Source organism: Anas acuta, chromosome 1, assembly GCF_963932015.1.
Source record: "Anas acuta chromosome 1, bAnaAcu1.1, whole genome shotgun sequence".
Taxonomy (NCBI): domain Eukaryota; kingdom Metazoa; phylum Chordata; class Aves; order Anseriformes; family Anatidae; genus Anas; species Anas acuta.
Genome location: NC_088979.1, coordinates 88,531,102 through 88,555,862, shown reverse-complemented (window position 1 = coordinate 88,555,862; position 24,761 = coordinate 88,531,102). Strand labels below are relative to the sequence as shown.

The window sequence follows — 24,761 nt, the reverse complement described above, 5'->3', positions numbered from 1 at the left end:
AGGATTTGTTATTGGTGTTCACTAACTAGATGAACTGTAAGTATGATCCTGTAACCAGTATTCTTTACTACCTATTCCATTTACAGATCTGGCAATTAGAGTACTGCTTAATGAAGGTTTTACTAATGCTTACTGGACAATCTAATTTGTTTCTTTTGAGTCCTCAGTACTAAGGTCTTAATCCAAAACCCATTGAAGGAAATGGAAAAATATCTACTGCATTAAGTAGGGTTGGATCAATCTCCAAGAGTTTTGCACAGCTTTATCATCCTCATTTTTGTTATTTTCTGTGAGAAAACTCATGCTATTTCTTATCTTCAGTGGGTTAACATTGATTAGAAAAAGAAAGTCATGTAAACTTTAACAGAAATCCATAAATGTTGTTGACATTTATTGTCAGTATCATCAATTCCCATCATTTAAAATATACATCCTTCATATTTTGTTTCTTTGTAGAAATGAAAGTCTGTATTCTTGAAAGATTGTTAGGTTTTCTCTGATGCTTTCAATTACTTTGATGAGGAAAAACTAATAAAATCCTTTAAAAATAATCACTAAATATATATGCAGTATTATTATATAGCCTAGGCTAGTTTGTCCTAAAAATAATGCAGATTAATCACAATATAAATATCTTTTAATCTATGGTTAGATTAATATATCCTCTTTCCTATTGCCTCTTTAGTGCTTTATAAACTTTCTATTAAAGAGCAATCACATGGCTCAATGGACAGACATTATATATCTACTGCTGGCTGTGTGCTTTCAAGGGACCTTCCTTAATTAGTGTTTTGTCTGGATTGCGTCTGTTTGTAATAGTACTTAATGCTTAAGACTTCCATAATAGTTAATGTCATGTATGGCCTTTATTTCTTGGGCATCCTAAAATTAGTTTTGCATGTTTGGTATGAAAATAGTAGAAATAATTAGGTTAGGTAGCAAAGGTGAGTTTTCACAAAAGCTCACAAAACTTGAGTGCCCCTCTACAGTTCTTGAAGGGATATTTACCTCCAGAGTTGACTTAGAGCAGGAAGCTAACTTTACGGTCTGTGGTGTGACTATAAACTTTTTCCCTTACTGAGTGTAGGAAGAAAGAAATGAGTCCTTAGCAATGAATTGTAAATACTTCAACATAAAGCAAATATAAATACAATTATAGGTGAATGACATTTAATTTCAATTACTGCTTTACAATATGAGTTTTTCGGGGCTGTTGCTCTTTAACAAAATTCACTTGAAGACTTTGGACCTCTAAAGCCTGGGGACCTCAGTCCCATTTCATTTGCAAATATTTCTTCTCTGTAAGAAACTACTAAATCTGCCCATGCCTTGGTTTTCTGTCTCTAAATTCTGGAAGATAAAAATACCTGCCTTCTTGTCTGTTTAATCTCTTAAAAGATTTCTATTTTAATATATATGGAGGAAAAAGTTAGAGGAAAAGTTAATGTCATTTTCTTCCCTACACACCAGGAGAAATTATTTTTTCTGCCAGTCCTTGAAAATCATGGAAAGTATTTTACTCTCCTCCAAAAAAATTCATGCTGGTTAAAGAGTTTCTATTCATATTTTTTTATTAGGTATTTGGATTTTGGGAGGGTTATATTGAATAAAAAGATGTCAATTTACAAGTAAAAATGTAATGATTTTTTTTTTTTAATAGAAAATTGATCATGGAAGGTAAGATAACTTCTGAGTACTTAATGTGAGTTCTTAGTAGAAAAGGACTCTCAGTTATGGTCTTTAGATGCTAAATAATACAAATATAAAAATAGTGTTCTGAGTCATACTACTAGAGATGTCTGGGTCATCTGCCTGTTTCCTAAATAGTAATTAGTCTTTTTACTTTAAGGTTCATCTTCTTTTTCCACCATTCCTGAAGTGATTTTATATAAAATATGGATATATCGATAAATCAGAAGTAGTTTGTGTTTTTCCTTTTTCCCATGTCTCAGCAGTAACATGGTAACCTAGTTAACAGGACAATAATATTAATAATCATATGTCTTTCTGCTGTTTGGTCCTATTCAGGAAATTCTCATCCAGTGCCCAGGGAGTTGCTGAAAAGACTACTTTTGGTGGCAGTATAAGGTGAATTGGACTAGGCAATCTTAAAACCATAACAGCAAGTTTCTTGAACTTCATGCAGTGTGTTTGACTGCGGTGAAGGATTGTCACCTGTTGTACACTCATGGTACAGTGTTTGTGAAGATCAGCTTTTCAGAAGGGAAAGACAGAACATGGCAGTTCCTACTTCTCTGGGAGATAATCCCAGAGGCTGGCAAATTTCCACTTTCACGCAGAAAATCTCTACCATTTGGTTTAAGCCCTGCTACTAGAAAGGACAAGCTGTACTCAGTGCCACCCTTTGGGCTTTTTCCAGCCAACAGCTTTCGCCCCTGGCTGGACTACAGATCTTGGCGGTGATGCTGCACGTCCTCCATCACATGCGGGCCCCATGTCTCTTGCCCTGTGCCTTACAACAAGTGGTGACTTGCACTTTGTAGCGTCAGCTAATATGGGGCATGTTCATCTCCTCCAAAGACATTCAAGCTGCTGACAGGGAATAATATCAAGAGATGCAAGGGTAAACCAATTTCTCACAGAAACTCCTGTCAGAGCTCTGTGTAACATCAAGAATAAGCTTAGGGTAACTCCAGTGAAGCCATTTCATTCGGCTTGCCAGATTGAGTGCAATATGAGCCTACAGCATAGATATTATTGCATTAATTTTAATGAATAAAGATCACAGACACATTACTTATTTAATTAACATAGCAAAACTCATTGTCAGCAAGCAAAGAAGTTGTATTGTACAGCCACTGTAATGTAATCAAAAGAGTATACTTCATGGCTGTGAGAATATAATTTTCTTGTTAAAAGCCTTTGATGTTTCTTTAAATATATAAAAACACAGGAAATGTGTAAATAAGGCTTGCCAGCCATCTTAATTGCCTCCTATCAAAATGAATCTTTTAGCTTTAATCTGTATTTATTTTGATGTCTTTTGGTTAATACTGATGCATGCACTATCCATGCATATATAGAAATAGAAATATATATGCACATACACATCTTTTATTAATGAAATCATGGGTTTTAATATTGAAAAATACAGCCATAATGTCATTTTTCATGACCCTTACTTTTATTTGTTTATTTATACTGCTAGGAGGTATTTAACTACATGTACTCATAGCATTCAAGAGCCCTAAATTGAAAATTACAATACTTGACCAAGACCTAGTACACAAAGTTTTGCCTTTTATCTGAGTTCTTTTGTGCATTACTAAATGAACTGGTTCAAAGTTTCTAGAAGTCAAGGAGTCAAGAGGCCAGCAGTCACCTGAATGACAGTATCTTGACATGTGCAGGATAGGCTGTTGGCTTTGTGTTAGTCCTGAATTCATAACTCAAAGGGAGTCTCTGTTTCATAAAATAGGGGAATTTGTGGCCAGTATATCTCAGAGATTGGCAGGAACTACTTGCAGTGTAAATGAGCTTGTTACAGTAGTAGTCAAGATTTTAATGCGTATTTTGTTGTGCTTAGTCCCACACTGACACAGACTACAAAAAACATTGCTTGAAATATCTATAATATATGGTCAGACTGCGGTCTATCTAATAACAAAACCTTAATATAAAAACTTAAATGTACATGTATATAAAATGCAGTACAAAATGTATCAGGCTGTATCAGTGCTGCCTGAAACATGGAAATAAATAAATTTATTGTTTGTTTGGTAGGAAGGTAGGAATTGTAGTTCTACAATCCTTGCTTTTATTATTACTTTTGTTTCTGTGGTGTTAACCCGGCAGTGTGCTCCCAAATTAACTTCGAAGCCTATGCTTAATTCTGATGAATGAAGATGACTGAATTTGCAATTAGAAGTAGTTAAGTAGTTTTTTATAGCTTTTTTTTTTTTTTTTTTTTTTAACTGAAAACTGAAGGACATCACAGAAAGAGAAGAAATACTAGATAAGCTTATGTTCCAATAACACATTTTTCCTCCATGGGCTTTTGATTTTGGTTTAAAGATTATCTATTAAACCAAAGCCAAACCAAACCAAACAAACCCAAACCAACCCTGAAGATAATGTAAAGGGTCACAGCAGAAAAGAAAGAAATATCAGTAAGTAGATTTAGAATTAAGTCTGGACACACATATCTTTATGACTTGTTTTCAAGTGCAAATGATCTTTCTCTATTTTAGAGGGAAAATCTACCCTCTTAATATATAAAGCTTATATTTAAAATATCTTCAGTGTGAAGTGCCCCAATTTTTGCTTACTTCTTATTAAAGAATGAAATTAAACTATGCTGTCCATCAAAATGCCCTTTCTTTTTAATCTTTAGAAATATTTAAAATAGAAAAGGGTGTTCATTACAGTGTTCAGTATGAAACTAGTGTAACTTCTATGGGGTTTCATCAACTTTAGTTTGCTGAACTCAGATAGAAGTTCTGTAACATACTGGTTGGTGTTGGAGGTTGTATTTTCTTGGTGTCTGGGAATATAACCCACTTTTTGTGTTACATGATGTGTATAGTGTACGGCTTTTAAGATAACCATTGTCTACAATGTGTGGATAAAACAGCAACAATCTTATCAGCTTCATGAACAAATGAAGTTCACCTTCACTTCACCTTCTGTGGCTGTCCGCACCTCACTTTCAGTAAACAATAAATTAAAAAAAATAAAAGGCAGAGTAAATATCCTTAAACAGCCCCTTATTTGAAGTGCTGTGATATAGAAATACATCAGTTATGTTTAGCTATGTGGAATTTATTCAGTTATATCAGCTGAGACATTGTAGCCATCATCAGTCACTAGCAATGATTGTGACTCACTTTTGAGCACATCACTTACATTATAAAGAGATACAGTTGTTTTGTCATATGTCACATGTTCCTGCGATCTCATGAGACAGACAGAAAATTAGTTGTATACCTGCCAGATGAAGTAAGGGGAGCTCTGCCGTTAGATCAACATGGGTGACTTTGATGAAGCGCAACCCCCTTTTCAATGCCAACTGAGCACTGGCAGCACCTGGCTGGCAGGGAGGACACCAGGTGCCCCCATGCATAGCCACATGGCTTGCAGATAACGAGTGTTGGTGCTTGGAAAGCCACAATTTCCCAGTAGTCAGGAAGCACCTCCTCCTTGTAGTCTTCAGCCATATAGGTACCATGTGTGCTTTGTAACAGCTGGCAGGGCTGCTCTGGGGTGAACATTAAATTTTAATAATTAAGGAACTGAGAAGTCCTAGGTGTCTGTCAGAAGCCTCTGGCATGACTTTAGGTCGATCATGTAATCTTTTCAGTTATATAATATACATCATCTCTAGGGAGAAACCCCTGCCTCCTAGGTCAATGTTAAGACTTGGTGTAACATCGTTTCCCAGGTGAAGGAGTGGGGTTGGCTGGGGGGTGTTGTTCCTCCCTGGCAGCTCTTGAGGGCCATCTGGCCACATGCCAGGAAGAGGGACCACATTCTGGAGTGCCATGACAGCCAAGTGGTTCAGATTCCACCACCTCTCAAGTAGGTGGGCCAGGACCGACTTGTCTTGGGTCTCTTATCAGCCACCTGTGGTGGTCCCAAAACTTAGTTGTTATTGTTGTTTTCTGTAGGATTTGGGGGTAATGTTAGTTCAGCTTATGTGAAGTGATAGTTAAGCTCTAGTTTACAAAGGAGATATTTTTTCACACACAAAACTGATGGTAGGTGTTGCATATCTTAGACTACCTCTAGGAATACATAGTTTAGGAATACATGGCTTACTGGGAAGCTGAGGATAGTTTAGCATAGACACAAGCAAGCACTGCTAACCTTGGCATTAGCAGTGGCCCGTGGCATGAATTATCTTCCCTTGCCCACTAATTCAAATCAGAAACCAGCACTGAATTAACGTTAGGCAGTGCAGGTGATGTGGGAGCTGGGGAGGGAGGTGACTTGAGCATTGCCTTGCTTGACTGTGCAGATGTGTCACCCAGTTTCAGTTCCCATGAGTCAAACAGGGTGACAGAGACTCTCACTTTACAGGTCTCCTGTTGGAATAAATACATTAAAGACTGTGAGATGTTAAGATAGGGTAAGATGGTGTTTTGCGGGGTTAGGACAGCACAAAAGAAAGAATCCTATCAAGAATATGGATGGGTTTCCTTCAGGAAAACATTTATGTGTACTGTACTCCTCGGGAATGTGAGCTAATAATCAGAGGCTCTGCAGTTGTTTCTGGGGTTTTTGTTATACAGATGGTACTTTCTTAATTATTACATTGTAAAATGTACATGTGAAATGGAGGAGTGAAATGGAAAGAGGTAATCTGACTAAATATGAAAATCATGTTTATAAACAGATATTTAAGCCTTTGGAATATATTAGCTCACTCTTAGCCTTATGGTTTGGATCTGTGTCTGTCTGTATCTGTGTTCAGAAAACGTTCACACCTCTGCTGTTGCCCTTTGAAATGCCCCAGAACCACTATGCCCATCAATAGCATGCTGTTGATACAGGTCAGAGCAGATCTTGCAGGGCTCCCCTTCCTCTTGCCTCCCTCACTCCCACTGTGATGGAGAGGTGCGGTCCTGCACTAGGAGTGCTCATGTTCAGGGCTGGAGAGGCTTCTGGAGTGATGCCCTGGAGCTACTGTCCAGGGCATCACTCTATGTTGCAGCTGAACTTCAGGAGTAGGCTACAAGCCTCCTTGGTCTTTTACGTTCTTTCCTCCCAGTTGTTCTGCCAAAAAAAGGCCTGGGCAAGCAAAGGTTTGGTGAAACAATTCCACTGAAAACAGAATTCGCTATGGTCATATTTCCCATTTACAGGAAAACCTAAATGCACTTAGCACTCCAGCAGATAATGTTTGTTCAGCAGATTTCAATTAAGGGCTTTATTGCTTTTAAAGGCCAAGCTGGACTTTTTCCATGAGAGATGTTTTTATATCCTCTCTGTCCATAAGTTCATGCAATGACTTTATGCAGACAAAATGTGCATCTGCCTATATCCTTAGAAAGCTTTTATGATGAAGGTGTGGGAGGAAAAAAAAATAAAAAATGCTTTTACCTTGCCCTGGTTGAATTAGCAATTGTGTGTGTTATGGGGGAGGCAGGCATTGTGGTTAGTGTTTGGATGAGAATTGGGATTTAAATGTTGTTGGAGGAATTATTATTTCTTTCTATTACAAGATTGTACATAATCACCAAGTTTCCATTTTCCTCCACATTGCACGCATTCAGGACCCATTGCATACAGCTTACAGGAGACAGAAATTGGATAGAGACAGCTGGGGAACACAAGTAATAACAAAACCACATTGGCAACACTATTGACAGAAGCCGTCAGCTACCACTTCCTTCTCAATTTTTCGTAGGCATCACAGCAGAGAGGGGATTTGAAGAAACAGAGGTTGGAGTTCACTGCCTTTTTAGTCTGCTTGAATGATTGAGGAAGGCTATAAAAAGCCACCTCAGGCTTAATCTCATAGAAGCCAATTCTCACAAACAGTGAGGACCCTCTGCATGAAGAGCACACAGCTTCTGTGATGCCAGACCACCTGCAGATTCCACCTAAGAGAAAGCAATCAGAAGCCATGTTTTCACTGGGCTATCCAAACAATTAATTTGCTCAAATCATATCAGTTCTGTAAGGTGATTTTACCTATGGATGAAGAAATTTCTGCACAAATTCCAGTGAGCCTTTCACAACTCTGTGGAAAAAATCTTTACCCATCAGTGAAATTCCAGCATTTTAACTTCAAAAAATAGAAAAATAAACTGTCTTTGAGGGAAGGTAAGCAGTATTTCTTATTACACAGTATTGTGCATATTTAAATAAAATATTTGGGCTCTTAGTTTGAATTTAGGCTTTTGACCTTTTCTTAATAAGCATGTTTTAATCCATTTGAATTTGAATGATGTTTAATTTTTAATACAGATTTTGTGTCATTTTGCCTTCTTAATAATCAGAAGGTCATTTGGTATCAAGTGAAACACCTTATGACAATTTAAATTGAGTGTATCACCATTATTACCTTTATCAGTCTGAAAGAATTAATTGAATTGTGAGTATTGCTCATAGATCATGATGTCTACTTCTGAAAAATGCATTGACTTTTAAATTGTCCTCCAACAGCCAGCCTCAGACTACACAGGAGATACTAAATTTGTAGAAAAATGTCGTCTGAATTATGGGTGTTTGCATAGTAAAGGTGAGTCAGAAAAAGGCTATTTAAAGCCTCTTTTGTATAGTTCTTTTTGTTGTTAAATCTTTTAAAAAACAAAAACACATTACATGACCTACTGTGAATTAACATAATTCACATATAAGTTATACTTATTTTCTTTTTCTTTCTGCCTAGTTACTTCCATGTGAAACAGGACACTGATGAAACATATACTAACTACCACATGAATTTATAGATATGTGTTCCTGGTGCTACATTATTTTTTTTTCCCAAAATTCTTATCTTTTTTTTTTTTTTTTTTTTTTTTAATATATATATATATCCATTTTAGAGAGATTCCTAAACTTTAATTGTGACTTGTTTCCTAAATCCTCTACCTTGCCATGCAGGATGTATTATAAGTCTGAATATATGTGCTCGTTCTTAGGGATAGGGCCTTATTGTTATGTAATACCCACTCCCTCTCATAACAATTTTCTTTTAGGTTTGTCCATCTACTCAGTTTTCTGCTTTCAAGACCAAAACAATTTCTGGACAGCTTGGATTTAGTGTCCTATAACTAAAATTACTTTTCTTCTGACTCATGTTTATTCCCAGAGAGAATGCAAGAAAACAGTCATAACTTCTCTGATTTTTATTACAGTAAACAAGCTACAGTTTTCTAGTCCAGTTAGACTTCCTATTCCTATGTATTTAGCAGTCTTCTTTGCACTCATTCATCCAGATTCACCTTTTGTAGTGTGTTGACCAAAGCCTTCCACATTATGCCATAGAAGGACTCATAGTGCCATATGCAGTAGCTCCCCCACATACTTGTGTTAAAATTCAGATGCTGAATTTGCAGTTATTCAGTGATTTGTCATTCTGAAGACTGTACTCATCCCATATGCTTTCCTAATATCTGACATATAATAGTGTTCAGCTTTACAGGTTGTCTCTGGCTGCCCTGGTTGATCTATAACGCTTTATCACTCTAAATTAAGTATGCCTTTAATGCTGAGAATCTGCCTTGTGTTTGAACAGTAGCCAAAAGTGTTGCTCTTTCTGTTCTTGTAAGGGTCCTTAACAGCAATCTTTCTTTTAGCACTAATTGTTCATAGCTTAAGCCTGCTTAAAAAATCATCCTGATACCAGAAGGATTGAGGTTCTGGTGCTGTTTCCTAGCTGTATTATGCAGGATGTCACGGTAGTTACTAATATAGAGGTACGTAAGACTGAGCATGTCAGTTTTGCTCACTGACTGGGAACACATTCCAGTATCACCAGAAATAGTGATATGCATGAGGCAGAGGCCTCATAGATCATGTCTTATCTTACCATAACAAGACACTATATTTCTTATTTGTTCCTATGGTTATCCAATACTATTTTAAAGTCCCTTCTTCTCAGCTGTAAAACCGTGCCAGCAAATCTGGCATTCCAACACAAGTTGCAAATGCAGCTTAAAAAAAATTAGATTTTTTTTTTTCTTTCAGACTTTTAGACACTTCACATGACATATGCTTAGGACAGGCAATTCTCTAATACCTTGTTATTAAAAAGTCAAGAAATGGAGCAATAATGCTACTGGCATAGGAAGAGTATAAATTTCCAAAAGAAGTTCAAAAGAAGTCATGAGATATTAGGGATTAATATCAGCCTGATTTTAAGTATAAACAAACAAAAACAAAAGGTTTTGGTTAGTTTTAGCTAGTAGTAATGTAAATTAGCTTTTATAGGTTATTTGTGGTGAAAATTGTGTATGGTAACGTAATTTTTAACTTCTAGTTTCATGGACAGTTCCTCAGCCCTGTGGCCTTATCATGCACCACATTCTCATCCAAAACTTCTCCATCTTAAAAAATAACCATTATTGAGGATGTAAAATTAAAGAATAGCCATTGTGAAGTAGATAATCAGTGACAGTGAAAAGAATCTGTCACAGGAGTGCAATTACTTTAGGATCCACCCAATCCACTTTGATTGCTTTATCTCAAATGTGTATAACCTGTGTTTAAAAATTTCCAGTTATGTTAGGTTTTTAATGTTTCAGTATGGCATTTAAGTGCAGGAATAAGACTAGGAGGGGCAAATATAATTTTGCATTATAGGAAGATGTCAGAAACCATCTGGAGAAGGGTCTGTGCTTGTACTGCTAAGTGAAACACATAGCTGCATGCCATTCTCTCAGGCCAAGTACGTACACTAAACTATATTAGGCTATGTAACTTATGGCCCAAAGGGGTAATCCTGTGAGGTTCCTGTTGTCTAAGACATCATTATTACTTTTGTTGCTTCCCCCCATCCCCAGTCCAAGATGTTGAACATCACACGAGGGCATTGTTGTGTCCCTTCAGACTGGAGTTCTTACAACAGAAATGAAAGGATTGTGCTGCGTAACAGGGATGACACGTACAGACATTCATTTGTGAACTTTGTGGGATGCTTTCTGGGGAGTCTGTAGGGCAAAGGACATGTAATTGCACCCCCTTTGCTACCCAACTGGTGCTGCCTCCTGCACCATGGTTGGATATTAGCACTGGTAGCCTCAGCTTGCCCAAAGTGAATGCATGGCTGGGAGTGTGTGAGCAGGGAAGCAGTGGGGATGGCCGCAGATCCTGTGCTTGAGCTTTCCTCCTGCCTTTATTTTTTAATAAAAAATAGAACTTTTTTATTTTAATAAAAATAAAACTGGTGCAGCCAAGGAGTCTAGCTGGCTGTGTCTGAATGCAAAAACGCACAGTTAGTTTAAACAGGACTACAGAACACCAACCCCATATCACTTATAAGTCACAAGCCCCAAGCTAATAACTCCCAACATCCTATAATTAATTAGAATAAAAAAAGCCTCAGAAATTACAATGTACCACAGAAAGAGAGCAGGAGAAATCAAGGTTGTCCTAATAATATATATGGTGCAGCAGTGAGAATGCTGATGTAATATTCTTTATTAAAGTAAATTGGGAAGTTTTAAAGAAAAAATTACTAAAGATATAATACAGGAGCAAGTCCCAAGTTGCATAAAATAGTATCATTTTTCTTCGTTATTGTATAAGATAGGAAAGGGCAGATAGGAAAAAGCAATCCAGAAACAGCATGTTCTTACCTGCATCAGGCAGAGGAGAGCCAAATGAGGCACATCTCAAGATGGAAGCACCTTCACAGATCCTTCAGACCTTTCTGTCTCAATACTGGGCATGCAGAAAAAATTGCTTTTCTTACTAATTTCATGCATATTTAATCAACTAGCCAAAGCTATATTCATTCTGCTGAAAGCAATAATAATTGCCTGAGGAATCAGTGGGGGGAGGAAGGCTTGCTCTAAGGCTGCTACTGCAGGAGTGTAGAGAAGCTAGCCAGGGGTGAAATAGCGTTTCCAGAAGTGGAGGGCCCGTAATTTTTCAGGCTTATGTCTTCTATCCCTCTCCTTAAGTAAAAATATTTTGTCACTCACTAGTAATACAGCCACCTATGCAGTCCTACATATCACCTGAAGAAAAAATAAAGAAAAACTAGAGAATGAATTTTGTTAATTTTTATTTTAATTTGATTTTACTTTCTGTGCTGAAATTAACATTGTTCATTCAGTCAAGTTAATAAAAGTTCTCATATTCATGACACTTGCACATCATTTTGACTATTTTGAGGTAAACAACATACACATTTTCCTGTTACCAGAGGAAACAAGCTACACAGAGAATACAGGATATGTTTCCCCAAGTACTAATTTCACGCAATTTATTTTCCAGTTTGCAAAGATAAGAGGATTTATATTGCTCAATAAAATAAAGTTTAAACCACTTTTGTACACAAGACAAAATGAATTGTTGTATCATGGATGAACTATTATGTTTCTCTAAATGAGATTCTAAAAAAAATTAATGCACTTCTCACTCAGAAGTAATTTCTTCAAAAATCCTAAAAAACAAAGAACAGAGTAATCTGAAGAACAAATGATAATAACAAAGCAACAACAACAGCAAAACTGACAACCTATGTGTGTGCTAGGTCAGGATGAATGTAACTATGGACTGAATAGTAATTAGGCTGATGTCACAAAAGAGTTCTCAGTTACATCAGTTGCATTGGGCTCTACCTACATTAGCATTTTGTTCTGAAGCAGTAACAGTCTTGAAGCAAATCCCTGGCAGTTCCCACTTCTATGGTTTGGTTTCCAGAGCAGATTTTGGAGCATGTAAAGCAGGTTCCTTTGCAGGATGGAGCGCCAGCACTCCCCTCACCTATGCACCAGGAGAGATCTGATCCCCATCAGGCACGCATGGATCAGAGCCTATGGCTGAACCTCTGCACAGACTCAAGCTGGTTTCATAGACCAGGTTGTATCTATTTGGAAATGCAACAATAACATAGAATGTAGAAACTGGGGCTTTAAGTAGGAAAAAACCCACTGATAGAAAATCATAGTGGGCTAAAAGAAGGCAATTTGTGGGGATAGTGGCAAATGTATGAAGGGCGTTGTGTGTTGGTAAAGTGAAGTGAGTTGAATGAAAAACCACCATTACCTTTACAGAAGAAATGAGCTTCCTATTAAAAAATAATAATAATAATAATAATAACAATAATAATAATAATAATAATAATAATAATAATAATAATAATAATAATAATAATAAATGCTTTTACCATTTACATAACCCTGCAAAACCATCTGTCAACAAATTAAATAAAAATATAACAGAGTGATGCCATGTGGGCTAGTCTTTTTAAAGCTCTGGTGTTCTGTCTGAAGTTTGTTTCTAAAGCTCCCATTGCTCCTGTTAAAACTGGAACATAAACTGTGCATGTATGTTCCAGCCTCCCCCTCCTGCCCTCTTAGCCCAAAGAACGTTTCCACTTCTGCTGGTTTGTAAATCTGACAAGCATTTTAGTTATTTATTTATTTTTAAGTAGAAGTTAGTTATTGAATTTGACCCAGTTTTGCAAATACTTTTAAAACAGCTGAAATCACACCTCAGCACAAAAAGGGGGAAAAAAAAAAAAAAAAGAGGAAAAAAAAAGGAACAGTAGATTTACATATTTCATAGCACTATTTTGTAATGTTTCTTAAGAAACTCATTATTTAATATGTCCCTTTAATCCATAACAGGATTAAAAATAATTATTTTCCTATTTTATGCTTTTCGCTGAGGCTGGTTCAGTACACATCCCATTGTTTGTGTAGTCTTGCATTATTTAGTAAAATCCTCAGATATTGAACAGCTGTCTGCTGGTTTTGACCCGCAACATTAGAATAACAGTATTATAAAGACAACAGATTTTGGCAGCTGTAAACTGAGTACAGCTGAACTATGATATTTGCAATTAATATGTTACAAAATTGCATCTGCTTGTTTTCATTTCTTAATGTTTTTCAAGTAGCACCACTTATTAGAATCTGCAAATAAATTATGAATTTTTGGAGATGCATATACAGTGATAAGGTTGCATTTCTTTGCATTATACATTTCATATCCATATTTAAGCCTGGATTCCTATAATGGTGTGTAGATTATGTCCACGTGAGTTTAAGAATTAGTCAGTAGTCGATGCTGTCTTATCAGCAAATTCTGTATTAATAGTAAAAGTACAAGGCATGCATTAAATTTTAACTTTCTCTAGTAAGTGTATATTATATATATATAATTTTGTCAAATGGCATTTGTCACTGTTGTTTCAATTGCAATAATTATGTTATTGAATGTCATAAGCAGAGTCCAGATGCAGTTAGATTAACCTAATAGTGTTTTATGCATACGAATTTATAAACATAAATTCAGTTCACTACTGAAATCTAAAATGCCGTTTGTCTTAATAAGGTTAGTTGACGGTCATTCCCTCAGTGAAGGGAAGTTCGGGGAAGAGAGGTTAGAGTAGAAACTGGAAGACGGCAACTTGAGGAGACTTCGCCAGCTGCAGAGACAAACAAGGCTTACTTTATTATTGCCTTAATAAAAGCTATTGAGCCCTGAGTACATAGTAGCTTCTTGGCACCTCGCACTCTGCGTGCATGGAACATCCGATTCTCCCGTTAAGTGGTCTGCTCAGTTATACTTGATTTCTCCAGCCCATTTTTCATTACTTTCCAACCAGACTACAGTCTGACAGAACAAATTTCTAAGCAACCACCAGGAAACTCTTCCTAAAAAAAATAATTAAAAAAAAAATCCAGATTCTATGGCCCAATCCTGCCAGTACTAAGCAACCTTAATTCCCATGCAGCTCAACAGGAAAGGGGCGTACTCGTCTCATCGCAGGAACAGACGAGCTTATGTGAGCAGGCTGGGGTTTACCACTGCAGACCCTAGTGCCTCTTGCTGTCAATCACATTTGTGCTTAGCTCCAGAAGCTAATAAATCTGCAAGATCAATTTTTCTATTTCTTTTTGTTTATCTTCTAAGGAAGATTTTGCATTAGCTACGTTGTATCCACCTTGGTCAAAACTATATACCTTTACCAGAATCATAAGGTCTTCAGACTTTTTGTACTGTGTTGGTATATTGTTTAGCACTTATCAGGGTCTTGGGACTTCCATTATGATACATTTCCAACCAGGAAACTTAACCACAACAGCCATTCTAACGAGATTAAAAATGATGATTTGTGGTAATATATATATATATGCATGTATATATGTGTGTTGTTTTTAAAATAATATTTTAGAAAAAATATGGAAAACATTGAATTTTGTGTAGCTTGTGTAGTATAAAAGTGAAAACAGTGTATTGCACAAAATATTCAAAATTGTTCTCATGAATTATTTCTTCACTCTGCTTCACAAATGAAAAATATACAAGCTGTGCTTATGTACTTAACAGTCATTCAGAGAAAGCGATGCAGTATTTGATCAATATTCTTGAAGAAGGGTGATGAATATTCATTACACTTGAAATTGACCAATCTAGAAAGAAGTGATGAAGAGTTTGCAGTTCTGAAACAAAAAATAATACTGTAATGCTCTGAACTCAGCCTGCATGTCTTGGTTAAGGTTTTTTGGTTAAGAGTTTTTGTTTTTTAACTGACATTGATTGTAACTATTGAGCAGAACAGGGAATTTTGCTGTTGTTCTTAAATGTGAAAGAGTGATTCTACAAGTTGCCAAGTGCTCTTTAGCTTTCACGCCACAAAGCGCATGCTTTGGTCTTTGAATGTCTTCCCTCAAGCTGTCAGGTGGTCTTTGTGTTGAGAATTAAGCAGATGAAGAAGAATTTTGTTGGAGAGAGATATGAATAAAGTTCTCTAAAAATCATAGCACTAACATTTCTTTGTAAAGTTAGTATACTAGAATAAGCTTGTTTCATTTACTTCACTGCCTTAGGATGCTTGATGGAATAACTTTACCTTCTTCAACTTCAATTAGTCAAGGATGGACTTGACTAATTGGTGATTCCCAGTTACTAGCACAAAGCAGAGCAAGTGTCTTGCAATATCTAACTCTGTAGACCACTTTTTTTTTGTCAGGGTTCAGGTTGGAAATACATTGTAAAAGATTCTTTCTTAAGTAGTTCTCATTTTATATTGAAGATGTATGTTAGGCTGAAGATACTTGGGTCTACCTGCTATTTATCCATAGTCTTTTGCTGAAAATGTTTCAATATATGTTATCTTACAAATTTAATGGTTTATTTGAATGGAAAATGGCCAGTGACATTAACTTCAAGATGTACTATTTGAGAATATAGTAAATGAATGCTTTTGTGTCTGATGTATTCACAGGCAAAGAAATCATTTGTGTCTTAATACTTTTTACATTTTGGTTCAATTAGGATTTTTTTTTAAGACTGATTTTTTTTTAACCTTAGTTTTTGTTTAATTTCATTAGATACTGAGATTATTCTAGTGATAAAGAAACAACATCTAACATGAAGGAACAATACACAGTGTTGTAGTTAGTCAATTCTACACAAAATGGTAATGTGAGAGCATACTCTTCTGGCACAATCTGTGTTCACTCAAACTGTGGCTGAAGGTTTTAGATGGGAAAGAGAGCCTGGTTTTGCTTCTTATACTAATTTATGGTATGTGAGTGTATCAGACTTTTGAACAGTAGTGAAGGGTAATACAGGTTATGAACAAAGAAACCTGAACAGTTTGGCTTTATTTGAAAATTTCTCAATTGTGAATAATCCATGTTAAATTTACAAATAGGGTAAATGACTTTATTTTGCCTCTGCTGGACCCTTTAAGAAAATCTGTTTTGTTCCATGTCCTTTAAGACATGAACAGGATGCCTTTATTTAAATACCACTGGAATCCTTCTTTTTATTTATTTTATATGGTAGAAAGTTTATTTTCAGTTGCAGATACTGTCATATGAGCGGCATTGAAATCTGTAAGGACAGTTGCAATTCATTCTTTGTGCTGGTTGTATTACAACAGTTTGCAATACACTCACATCTTCCAGATGTACCTGTATTTGCTATTGCATTTTCTATGTAGATATATTTCTTTACATAGAGATAGTGAGGCATCAAAACAAAGCAAATGAAGTCAAAATTGAAGGTGAAGAATTCAGGGACAGTAGGAGAGTTGGATGAAGACCATGAGGTAGAGAAAATGGTAGACACAAACAATGCAGCTGTCTGAGCTGGAGGAACACCAGGCTCACTCTTCCTCCTACCCCAGCAGAAGCATCCACAGGAATTCCTTGGAGTTCTTTCTTAGCATGGCAGGCGATTTTGGAAACAGATAAGAGATATTCTAATTAAAGGAATGACAGTATCTGTTACATGTAGTCTATTTATAGTTTAGGAAAATATGTACATCTTTTTTAAAAACACTTGAAAAACAGTGAAGACCATCGCTCCTAACATATGTATATCAGCTTAACTTTACTGTGTTGGCTTGGAGCCAATTTTAAGAGTTTTTAATGAAGTTGCCAAATTCATCAGGTTCTCTGATGTAACTGAACTTTTTCATGTGGATAAGTGGTTGTAGGGCCAAGGCCTACTATTTTTACAAACATCTAAGGCCTTCCTAAAGGAATTAAATTGCTTGACTAACAGACACAATACCTCCAGTCTGAGTGCTTTAGTGGTTACCTATTTACTGGCTGGAGATATTTAATAATTGATGGCATTTAATAAATGAAAAATTGTTTTTTATTTTCATCAAATACAAATCAGCAGGAGTACAATATTGGGCTTTTGTATTCAGTGAGCTTCTGTTTAGCCTGCATCAATATTTAAAAAAAAAAAAAAAAAAAAAGAAAAGAAGAGAAAAAAAAAGAAAAGAAGAGAAAAGAAAAAAGAAAAGAAAAGAAAAGAAAAGAAAAGAAAAGAAAAGAAAAGAAAAGAAAAGAAAAGAAAAGAAAAGAAAAGAAAAGAAAAGAAAAGAAAAGAAAAGAAAAGAAAAGAAAAGAAAAGAAAAGAGAGAAAGAAAAAGGAAAACAAAACAAATGAAAGAAACAAAAGAAAGATAGCTGTTCGTTCCTTCCAATGATTTATTTCATCTGAGATGCAAACATTAATGTAGCAGTGTGGAAGAGTTCTACTTATTATTATCATTGTTATTATTATTATTTTTTAATTGTGGCTGAGTTCCCAAAATGATTTAATTAAAATTCACTAGAATTTAAGTTTCTTTCATGTAGGCCTAAATTTGTAATGCTGAGAGTGAAAGATATTTGAAGATGAGGACCATGTTTTTATATAGAGACTGGTGTAGAAGAACTTTACGCACTAACAATGCAGACAAAAATATTTGACAAAGGAGAGCTTTTTGTGTATGTTTTTATATTATCATTTCATTATTGATAGTTACTAAAAGTAGGAAAAGTTACCATTTCAAAAATTAAACACGTTTGTATTTAATTACTGAGATGCTCAAGCATTCAAGCATGCTCATATAAAATTTCACACAAGGAAAACACAAGGGATCTTAACAATTATTAATGTAGTATTTTTACTCTACAGCATATGTTTGCAGCTGAGGTATCAATGAAAATTTGTAGCCAAAAAGCAGAACAGGTCAAATACATATGTTATAGCAGAGAAATTATAGTAACATACACTAAAGTAATAATGAATCATGATGCCTCATTGGTTCCAACTTCATTATATTGCTGTTTAGCAGTGTTTCCTGTCCAGAAATATGCTTCTTTATCCTATCTTAAAGTTTACATAAAATATGATCAATATTTTGATCAAGCAGTTTATTTACTGTAGTGTTCTCAGGCAATGTGGGGCTCAAGTCTTATCTTTTTTTAAAAAGACATACAATCACATGATTTTTAAAGGTTTATATATGATATTGAGGTATGTTATCTAACATTTTACAAAATGCTAATTGATTTTTAAGAGAAATGTCTCTGTTATTCCTATTCTTGGAAATTCTTTGAAACATTACAGTCTTTCATATATTTTGCTGCAAGCATATGGAGCTAAACAATCATGAATACCAAGCTGAAGTATCATGAAATTGATTCTGAAAAGGGCTGGAAAGAGCCCTTGTCCTTTGTTAATGGCCTTGCTCTGGAGAGATTCTTTAACTGGAACTTACAACATAGTTTGTCAGGACTTAGGCAATCTCCTGTTCTTTTATCACCATGTATATTTTGAATAAATTTCTCGGACAAAGACGATCTCTCACTTCTTCCTGGAAAATGCCAAAAGAATGTAGCTAATATTCCTGTTTATTAATTTCGTAGAAGTACTGTAAATTAGAGCAGGAAACCCCAAACTAATAAGATAATATTTTCCTGTGGCATTCATCAATTTTAGAAAAGGTGGTTAAATTGATCACATAAAATAATAAATAATAATAATAAAATCAAACAAAGAAACAACAACAACAAAACAAAAAATCTGAGGTCCTTTTCCCAGTGTTAAGCACCACCAGTGCCAGGATCATTTTTAAGAGCTGCCCAGCTAGGTAATGTGAGAGTAAATCCTCAATCCTGCCTTGTGCTGCCCCTCCTTCCCCAATCCCCCAACATTTTTAGAATGATTTTCCAGTAGATAACACAAATTTTCCCTGCTCCCCACCCCCATTGATGATTGTTTAATTTAATTTTGGTGAATTTTTTAGTATTTTAGTTGCAAAAGTACTAATAGAAGTGGGATGGCATGCTAAGCAGTTTATATTCACAGAATTAGTCTCCAATTCAGGGAGCTCACAAAGAGAGATGACTGAAGGTTTTTGAAGGACAGATTAAACAAACAAACAAACAAAACATGCAAATGCACCAAAATATTAAAAACAACAACAAAACAGTATTCATTATGCTGAAACAGTTTTTGGGAATGCCAGGAGACAATATTGAAAATTCTTAGGAATCAAAAATTACTAAAAATCTCAAGAAGGGGAAAATGTTTTTGAACTTCCTACAGTACTATCCTTGTTTTTCAAATAACTTTTTGTTATTTTTGTAGTGGCAGTATTAGACTAGTATATTCTATGATTAATTATATATAACACAGTTATCTTACTAACTCTATCATCAAGTTGGGGAAAAATAGGAGAGTTAATCTTGTAACTGTTTTCTGATATTAATGGCTTTAAGAGGAAAAATGAATTAAGGTGAAACTTTTCTAACCAATTAATTGTAGGGATTGTTTACATAGCCACACAGTAAGGTATACAGATCCACCCATTAAAGTTATTAATGTTTTCTTTTTTGGACCAAAGATTATTTGGGGTGTTATACCGATGGCAGATGAAAAAATGAGAGGATGTATTTTCAGCCCTATTCTGGGCATGTGTCTTTGTAGAAATTAATGATTAACTACTTATTGATCATAACAGTTAGTTGTTACACACATTCAGCTATTGTGACTATTTTGACCAAAACAGCCCACTGGAGAGCACATGCTCTGATTACTTATTTCAATATCTTACTGGTGCACATACTTTTACTCTCTGTTTCTTTTTCTCGCCTCTCTCTAAAAACAGTTTTCAATGTATTTTGAACTTTCTAATTATTTCCCTTAGGAGAATTATGTATTTGTCCATACTTGAACATGTCAGTTGCCAATATTGGACTATAATCCATCAGGTAAAACTTTTATTTCAACATATTTCTTGGAAGACATTTTCCTGTCTTCCATCCTGTGGGTAATTTTGGTTTCAAAAGGCAGAATGCCCTGGTGCATTCTACAATTTCTACAGCTTGCATTAAGGAATAAGACTTAATATATGTATCAGATGCAAGTGCTGTGTGTGCAGAAGAGCCAATGGACCACACGCTTCTGCATGGAAAGGCATCTCTCTGAGGATCCCCACAGCTCAGTGAGCATCTTAGAGGATTCCTTTTTGCCAATGCCACTGTCATTTTCATGGACATTAGGGCTTCAACATGAAACCTTTTTTAACAACTGTAGGTAAGAACTCCACTTTGAGGGATGTCAAGGATAATGTTTTTGATTTCTATTGATCAGTGTTTTTCTAACAGAAAGGCTTATTTTCACGTATCTGCCTATAAGAGGCCTAAAAGGCTATGATCCAGCAAAGTATATGCTTAATTTTCTCAGCATTAGAAATTTTCTCAGCTTAATTTTCTCAGATCAAATCAATATCAGTATACATGTTTAGAAAGGTATAGATATGGATAAAGTAAAATAAAAATGAATTCAATGTATACACATTGATTGAAGAGACAAAATAGAGATAATATTTAAGGAAAAGGTAACACCCTATTCTATCTATCTATATCTATATCGATATCAATATCGATATTGATATCTATATCTATATCTAATCTATATCTATATCTAATCTATATCTATATCTAATCTATATCTATCTATATCTAATCTATATCTAATCTATATCTATATCTATATCATCTTTTTTTTTTTTTTTTTCCAAGTAGCATCATTTTCTGTTCTTGTACAGACAAGTTGGAAGATCAGAAAATAATTTTTTATATATATATTTTTTTCCTTTGTAAACCAGGATTATGCTCAGGAATGTACCAAACTGATCATTCTTGATTGCTAACTGCCCTGGCTGGGATCTTTTGCTGTAAGGAAGAGCTATTTAGAAAGTAGAGGAATTTCATCAGTGAGTAGCTCTTCCAGAATTCTTTAAGCCCAATTAGTTTTGTCTTACTCTTAGATGCTAGATCAAACTGTGTTTGCTGTGCAAGCTTAAGATCTCCTGTCTACATGCATTTACCTCCTAAATCTGTCAGGCATCAGATATTACAAATATTACACTGATAATGGTGAAGACAGTAGTAACAGTAATTTTGTTCTAATAAACACTCTTTTCTTACTGAGAACGTAGGAACAACCGTATTTTATTTCTCTTTGAGAAGACAATGTTTTCCTAGGGAAGTATTTCAACCTTCCTTACATACATGCTGTACAAAAACTGATTGTTATAAAATGGGCCTATTATGTGTTTATGCATGTCACCTCTGCTGACTTCTCTGAGATAGATTCTGACTCCTTTTACTTCTATTGTTAATATGGACTCAATGCAGTACAGGCAAAACCTTCAGTGCAAGTTCTATTCTAGTCCTCTGAAATTATCTTCTGGATAAATGCTATTACAAAACCCTTATAAGATGGTGAGTAGGGAAAGTTAAAATATAGATTAGGGTGACATGGATGAAAAGAACAGCTAGGCTCTCAAATTTGGAAATGTATATTCAGGTCTAGAAATTCAAAAAGACGCATTTCTAGTTTAAATTGAAGAGTTTTTGGCATGGAAGTAATTGTTAGGAAAATTGTCATTATATAACACCATTTTAATCATTTTTCAGACTAGAGATACATTAAATTGCAAATACAAGCCACTATGACCTCATTACACATTAGAGGAAGAAAAAGGTAGACTAAATCTAAACTGATAAGGATATTTATTTAATTCCACAGCTATTACTTTCCGTACACAGTTCAAAGGTTTGGGGTAATGGTGACTCATTTATATTCTTCATTCATTTGATTTTACATTTGTTAAATTATTTTTAAAACATTTAAAGCTCAGCTTTTCAGCTTTCTGTCAAAAGAAACAACTGTGAAGACACCTCTTAGTCCCCCTTTCAGTTATTTAAAACAAAAATTTCTCTAAGTTTCTTGCAAGATATACAATTTACAAATTTGCTGGCTAGGGTTCTAATATTTTCTTGTAACTTTTACCCTTTACTGAATAAAATACAAGTTCTAAATCGACAAATTATCTTTGCATCCCCAGCTACTTCCTGCAGTAATTTCCATTGATTGGAGTGCATGTGCTTGTGAGAACGGAGATGATCAACTGCACTGAGTCAACAAAACACTCATTATACTAGCAGATGCTTTTATTTTCACATAGCAAAAGGAGCGTTATGGACCATTGTTTTCTTTATCTCCCAGAAGGATTTTCCAGTGTATGTAAAATCCCACAAATGGGCACTCTATTACATGTTCAAAGAAATTCCTGACAAGAGCTGGGGAAGTGTAAGCTCCACATACACATTCTTTATGAATGTACAGAAATTTCAGCATTCATTTTAACATGTAATTCTTAGGGGAAAGCTACCAAACTCACAAAAAGGAAAAAAAAAATCTCTCATGGTAAATAATACACTACATAATTATTGTTGTTTTTTCTTCTGGAAATATATGACAGTAACATTCATCATTTTTCATCTTTCAATGTATAGACACAAATCACACCAACTATTTGAACACTACCCCAGAGAGGTTCTTCCTGTGTTTTCCCTAAGTCTACCCTTAATGAATGGTGCTGTTTTTTTCCCCACATATATTATTCTGTTTCACTAAGTGTTTGTTACAAATTGGCTGTTAACTTATGAAATACATGTAATGGATGTTGCATATTTGAGTGAACTGAATTTGAGTTCAGCATATTAGCTGAACTTCTAAAGTTTGTGTTTATTCATTCACATCTTTGAGAAACCCATCACCAAAATTTACCAAAAGCCTTTCAGACCTGCCAATTGGCATGGGAATATCACCAGATTGCTAATGGATTCCACTTCTCTCTGTCTAGTTAAAAACTGAGAAATGTACACCTCTGGTATTTTGTACTTCTGTTTGCAGCTAAAGCAAGAAGCACAGAATATTTTAAAAAGTAGACTGTTTCCTGTTGAATGCTAAAAAGCACACAAGCATTTGGATCGGAGAGATATTGCTTGAGTCAAGAGATATAATGTTAAATGTCTATTCCTATTTTCCATCTAATAGGATATTTTTTGCTTTGTCACACATAAGCTTTTAAATGTTTACTCGTGATTCTTGCTATCATGGATTTAATTCATTTTTCTTAGTACAAGCATAAAAATTCCTTCAAATTAAACTAAAGACAGGGAGAATGCTATATTTCCACATCTGTTAGAGAATTTATAGAAGTCATTAGAGTTGTAATGTATAATTGTATAGTACTGACTGAAGTCAGAATCAAGGCTAGTAAATGTTGGTACACTAGCAGCATTAAAAAAAAAAAAAAAAAAGAGAGAGAGAGAGAGAGAGATTCTTTTTAGTTTGTTCGTTTATGCTTATCAAACAAGTCAGCCAGCCATGGATGGATGTAACAACAGAGGAATGTGTAACAGCTCCATTTTTGCAGACTAACCAAACAACTTTTTCATGTCACTGTTTAGCTTGTAAACGAGTGTGTGGTTTCTAATATTTGTTAGAAATTAAAGCAAATTCAAAATAACAGTATGAAATATACTTTTCAGAATGTTTAACCAGGAAGTAAGAGGAGCTTACCTTCTTATGAGAATGATCTGCTGGATTTATGTACTTAGTCTCTTCCCACAAATGCGAAGGACATTTTTGTCTAACATTTCAGTTATTTAAAACACTTCAAAGTGATCTTAGATTGGCTGCTTGCAAGAGATGAGAAAACAGTTATTTTCTTTCTGCGTGTGACTTGAGGGTTTTGGCTTTCTCCTGCTTGTGTTTGAGCTTAATATTGCAGATATACATATGAAGCCTAGCAGCACAGCAGTGATTGCGTAGCTCCACTCAGAAGGCAAGAATATTTCCATTTCTTTTACATGCATCATTTAGTGTTTGATGCAGTGATTCTGCGTTTCCTTTAGGTAATCGAAGTCTACAGAGATAAAGGAAGAACGAATTAAATAAATAAAATAAAAATAAAAAAAGGAAGGAGACAAGGGAAAGCAAGCAAGCAAGAAAACGAAAGAAGCTTCATCAAGTAAAGTCATTGTTGGAACGTTGAGCATCAATGACATTGTTATTCTGTCACTGTCCTGCACACATGTCAAGATACCATGTATCTTCAAGATATGACACGTGTGTCTTGTACTACAAGGGGGACAGAAAACAACAGCACAAAATTACATGCAATCCCTGGTAATTCCAGTTTCTGCTGAATGTATAGGATAGGATTTCTGAAACAGTGAAAAGCTGCTGGAGGAAGTATCACAGTCAGGTCAGGTCTGCAGCAGCCTTTCAACACCCTAAAACTAAGAGGCATTGCCTGGGGAATGACTAAAACAACCGTGTCCACATTCCTTGCAATAGTCTGTCTTGAAAATTCATTTTAAGTTCCCACTGTAACTTTAAGGTATTTTCTAATAGGAAGATGACTAGTATGCCATCACCAGCCCTATCATCAAATACAAATCTCTTCTGAACTGAGCAAATCAAGGCAGAGTATAGAAAAATACAAAGTGGGCATTATT

General features: G+C 35.2%; 1 protein-coding gene across 3 annotated transcripts in view; it reads left to right on the top strand.

Moving 5' to 3' along the window:
• IL1RAPL1 (interleukin 1 receptor accessory protein like 1) overlaps nt 1–24,761 on the top strand; it is a 754,490-nt gene that overhangs the window by 8,694 nt on the left and 721,035 nt on the right. Inside the window, exons 2-3 of one of the 3 annotated variants that reach the window (XM_068686973.1) lie at nt 7,370–7,788; nt 8,131–8,206. The exons of the other annotated variants lie outside the window; for them this stretch is intronic. The gene's annotated coding sequence lies outside the window, so the exon portion shown is untranslated. The remainder of the gene's footprint in view (nt 1–7,369; nt 7,789–8,130; nt 8,207–24,761) is intronic. 3 annotated transcript variants of the gene reach the window in all.